Here is a 5,936-nt window from a genome sequence, read left to right as displayed (position 1 = left end):
TGTCAGGACAATTGGTCTTTCCTCTACCATGACCTCCACTTGAAGCTTGACCTCGACCTCGAGAGGCAGCTCCTCTACGGCTCTACCAGGACCAACAGTAGTGACATAATTCTCCTTGGAAGTTACTATTGTGGGGAGTAAAGGATGAAGGAACATCTACACGCTTCAGTCAGCATAGTCGCTGCTCAAAAGGTAAGTTGTCACTTACAAACAATTACAAACATTTGATCTTTTACTCCTTTGAACTCAGAATTTCATTTCAGAGAGAAATTTAGCAACTTGAAAATCTGTCCTTTGCTTTTTGAGAACACCGATATCAGCAGTAAGAGGTACTGATTTAGTTCTTCCCACTTGCCTTTTAAAGCATTATAATATTCAACAACAATAACTGAACCTTATCCCAATTAAAGGGGGTCGGCTACTTGGATCCTTGCCCTCCAATCAGCTCTATTTGAGGTTATACTTGATACAAGGCCTAAGCTAAGCATGTCTTTCCTCACCACTTCTCCTAGGGTCATTTTAGGTATGCCCCTGGATCTTTTAGTTCCTTCAATCTGAATCAAATCACTCCTCCGTACTAGAGCACCCAAAGGCCTCTGTTGAACATGGCCACGCCACCTCAAACGAATTTCTTGTAGCTTATCATGTATCGGAGCTACTCTCAAATCAGCTCTAATATGATCATTCCTTACTTTATCCTTCCTAGTTTTGTCACACATCCATCTCAGCATCCTCATCTCCACTACATTGAGTATATCCACATGATGCTTCTTAACTGCCCAGCATTCCGCACCATACATCATAGCCGGTTTATGACTATCCTATAAATTTTTCTTGTTTTAAAGGAATACATCGATCACACAACACTCCGAATGCATTAACTTCATCCATCCTATTTTAATTCTCTGTGAAACAGCCTCTATATCACCTTCTTTATTTGTGATTGAGTACATATACTTAAAATAATCACTTTGCGAAATCTCTGTCTCACCAATTTTTCACTCCCTCATTTTCTGTCCTAGTGTAACTAAAGTTGCACACCATATACTCTGTCTTCGTTCTACTCATCTTAAAACCTTTGATTCCGAGGTTGATCATCTCTAGTTTTGTCTCATCCACCAAAACAATAATATTAGCAAAAAAACATACACCAAGGAACGTCATCTTGAATGTGTTTTGGTTAAATCATCCATGCTAAGCGCAAACAAATAAAGGGCTTAAAACTAATCCTTGATGTAACCCAATTGTAATTCAGATTTGAGAATTCATTACCTTGAACCCCCCACAGTTCTTTCACTAATCACCACATATTTACTTGAAACACTTCTCTTCTCTAGTACTTGCTAGATCAACTCTGTAGGGATTCTGTTATAAGTTTTTTTAGGTCAATAAAAACAATAAGGAGATCCTTCTTGTAATCTCCAAATCTTTCCATGAGATTGCAATCTCTAAAGCACTATAATATTCACTAAGAGATTTATCACCCTCTTCCAGTTTAAAAGTGTCTATAAATCTGGTACACACAATAAATATTCTGTTCTTGACTAAACTCTAATGGACAAACATCCCAAACCTCTTTGGTAGTTGGATAGAACATAAATTGACACTAACATATTGCTCCATATCATTCCATATCCGGCACTTAAACAATAATTATCCTTCATCTAGTCTAGATAAATTTTATTATCTTCACTAGGAGGGGGATCGACCAATATAAGCTTTCAAAGCTTGTTCTTGCAGTAAAATGTTTGATGCATTCAGTTTAATAGATAAAACCTGAACTGTATTGGCATCACTAGGCAGTTTTCCCTCAGTATTATTAACAGTCCTACTAATCCAACAAGAAGAAGAAGTGTAGAAGTCAGCCAATGTACTCACCACAAAGTAAGTGCAAATACCATGGATACCAATCAAAATCCAGAACTCATACTGCTGACAGCAACCAGTCACAATTAACTTCACTGTTAGTTACAACAGCAGTAGAGATTAATCACAATATGATCAGCAGTTGAATCTCTCAAATCACAGACACCACCACACTTGGGCACAACACAGATTATTCCCTTCTATTGCTGATTTGACTTAGAAGGGGAAGGCTACAGTGCACTTCACAGGGGGATGCCCTACAAACACAGCCAACAACCATTAGGTTGCACCACACGCATGAAAGGAACTGAAAGGAGAAATCTATTTCTGGTTCAGCAGAGAGGAAAACCAGGAATCAATTCAGAAGAATTTGAAAGAAGAGAAGAACAGTACTCTGAATATTACCAGGGACAGTTATGTGCACCAAATCTGCTCTTTGGTACCATACAGCAGATCTGAACACTGAATAGCTCAGGACAAAGAAAAAGAAAGGAGAAGTGATCAATTAGCTGAAAAAGTTACCCTACTGATCTGGGCACTTGGTATTTATTCAATTATAAAACTTTTAAAATGACATGTATGCCTCTAGTTAGGTAGGGAACTGATCCAGTTCTTCTCACTCTATAATCCAATACATCTCACATAACATGATCAGTACATCTCACTTAATAGGGCAGTGATTCACTACTTCTCACAAACACTTGCAAATGCAGCCAAAACTTCATGGAATGTACACCTATTAAAAAGAAAATTCATGCCTTCCACTCAGAATGGTGCTTTGGACCTGTCTAGAAGTACTGTGTTTTAAACTTTTAAGAATCATAATCCTAGGCGCATTGGTCCTTGCTCTTTTACTGAGTCATGTTTGATGGAGATAACAAGTATTTACCGCAGTGCTTTGACTCTGTAGCAGCTAAGCCTGCTACAGAGGCAATGGGTAGACAGGACTATCTTCTTGGGTATGTAGAGGGTCTTTCTGAATGATGGTTGCATTGTTTAGATTTGGGGCTAGCCTACTTTTGTTCTTTGTTATTCTTTTCTCTATTTTCTCCCTTTTCCTGATTATTGTTGTAGTATTTATGGCAGTTATGTCAAAAAAAAAATTTTGTTACAAAGAAAACCTGAAGTTTTCTATACTGGTTGGTGTCTATTGTGAATTCCATGCAATTGGGTTTCCTCTTCCTTTTTTCCCTCTCCATAAAATGAAAATTTTCTATGAATGAATTGGCATCCTGCCATTATATATTGATTGCTAAATCTAAATCAAAGACAAGCTACTTGAGAACTAGTCTGACAACCCATGGAAAATCTCAAGAATAGTGTGCAAATTAAACGAAGAAAATATAAAGAGAAGGGAGCAAATTCTATAACAACTGCATCATGTAATATGAATGTTTCATTTGCTAGGCATCTGTCCAAGGGAAATTGGCCAGGAAAAAGTTAGGGAAATTCCTGGAGGCCCTGAACTGTTGCCAGTGCCAAGGTTCGTACTTTTGTTTGATGATCCATAATGGGAAAAGATACTCATAAGAGTATAATTGCACAATTTGCATCCTGAAACTGCTCTGCTTTGTGCCCATGTTCTGTTGGATCCTCTCCTAAAGTTGCTCTTCTAAAATCCTGCTGCTCTCTTCTTATGGATTCTCTCTTTGACAATTGCTCCTCCACATCTGCTCTCTCAACTTATGGAGTTTGACTGCAGTCAAATATTCCAAAAAACTTGTGGTATCTTGACTAAAATATTTTACCTTCTGGTATCTTAATGGAGCAATCTGTGAACAAGGTTGTCTTCAATTCTGTATCTAACCAAGGTAGCCTTCAATTCTGTATCTAACTTTGCCATGAAATTGGCATTTTAAGGGTTTTCATCCAGTCAGGTTGGGGAGAACCCTTTTTCGCCAACCCTGACCATTTGCTGCTCTCCAGCTACCAGTGTTACTCTGGCACTGGCAATGGTCACTGCACCGGAGATGGCAACAGCATGCCAATGAGTTCTTGTCCCACTGTCTCTTAAGTACTGTGGTTTGGGGCAGGGTGCATCTACTGTCATGTTCTGGGAACCTGAGGTCAATCAAATCCATTTCAAGTTTTCTCTAATAAATCAAGTGCTATGTCATCCTTAGATGGCCACATTGTAGCACTACCTGATCTGGTTTTTGGGCACCCTTCACCAAAACGGTCTCAGATTGCTAATAGTAGTCGTGTAAGGTCATGGGTGGTCAGCTGTCTATGCTAGGAGTTCGGAATTGGGGTGCGTGTTCTTCAATCACAAAGAAATTTGGTGTTGGAAGTAATGTGTACCAAGGTACCAATGGATACTTGGGCAAAATACCAGTGTCAGTGGAGAATATGAAGTCCGACATTGTTATGGAGGGTTACAGAATGAATTTCCTTGGCCTTGCTCAATTCGACAAATCTGCTGTGAAGATGCATTCAATACGATGAAGAACTCTCGACAGGTAGGTTTTGACAGTCATTAAGGATTTATTGCAAGTAAATCAATGATTACAACCATCTGATTAAGGAGGATGGATAACTCTCACCATGCAGATTTTCTCATTCATTAAAGATTTCTTACAAGTTTGTGGTCATAACCATCTGATTTGGAAACTTTCGTTCAAGGGACAATTTTGCATTCAGTTAAGTTTCTGTTTATTTCCAGGTAATAGCCACAGAAATGAGAAATTTTCAAGTAAAATCCTATTTGTGCATACAGATGCTACCTCAGAATTTTCCTTTTACCTGAGATCAGACTGAGCATTAGCTTAATTGTGGCCAGAATCTGAAAGAAAAGTTCAGCACTTATAAATAAGGGAGGGGAAGGGTAGATGATTTTCAAATTACAAGTTGGTTGCTCACTTGGCAACTGTTTTTGTCTTAGTAATGAAATTTTTTCTTCCAAAAAATTGTAAACATTACCTAACATGTTTATGTAACCAACTCCAAATTGAAGACTACTGCTAGTGTAGTTGGTTGATGCCTTGTCGGTAGAGTGCAGGCCGAGGAGCGGAGGATGCAATAGCATCTCCCATGTTATTTTTTAATTGGGAAAAAGAACATTACTTGATCGCATGGCCAGTGTGGCTGCTGCACCTAGACACAACATTGCCTTACCTTGCCCCCATGGAAAGTACCGCCCAACCCTATGTAAAGGCGAAAATCTCACCCAAGTCGGCTTGCGTATGCACTCCCATTGGTCAGTGTGTATGCAGACTCTAGAGGCCGTGACAGCATTCTTTCACCCTTTATAATTATTTTTGGTCTCCTTTCATGACCATGTGGGCTCCCATGTTGATGATGTTGCTACCTGTGCTCGCCTTTGTGTGACATGGGAGATTCCCCCATAACCCTCTCTCTATATTTTATTTTGCAAACAAATCTCTTGGATTTTTCTTGAATAAAAATTACCTTAAAAGGTATAATGTCCAAAGATGATAAAGAGTATTAAGTAGGATATCCAATCATAATTACATAAGTTTGCTTTTTCTTTTTTAAACTAATTTCACTTAACCTCCCTCCCTTTTATTTGCAACCAGACCGAATCTGATTGGTTTCTTATTTTACTTTGATCCACCTACCCTGTGGATTTTTTTTTTTTGTTACAAGGGGAAGAGAGAAGGGGGGGGGGGGGGGGGGTGCGCATGATATTATGTATGAAACTGAGGCTAACCCTTTTAAACTCATACTCAAACGTATTAAGAATGGATATTGCTCCACCAAATAAGAGATTATTGTGAAAATTTTCAAAGGCAAAACAGCCCAAAACTTTTAACTACAAGTACCAACAAGGTGTTGGATGCATTCCATGTAAGTCCAACATCTTCTCAACTTGCAAGCTATTTACATCCTTTCTGTACAAGAATTAAAAACATCCATCCCCCCTCATGCCATCCACAATATTACTGTGCACACATTACACTTGACTATGGTTCATCAGTCCATAGTCAGTTAAAAATGGGACTTTTCACATCAAGAATACCACCTGGATATCTCATGTAATGCTGGATGATGCTACATCCTGTATTAAGAATGAAGATGCTCCCAAGGATTTTTTGTTTTTTTTTTGGGTG

Source organism: Telopea speciosissima, chromosome 2, assembly GCF_018873765.1.
Source record: "Telopea speciosissima isolate NSW1024214 ecotype Mountain lineage chromosome 2, Tspe_v1, whole genome shotgun sequence".
Lineage (NCBI taxonomy): Eukaryota > Viridiplantae > Streptophyta > Magnoliopsida > Proteales > Proteaceae > Telopea > Telopea speciosissima.
This window is presented reverse-complemented; position numbering follows the sequence as displayed.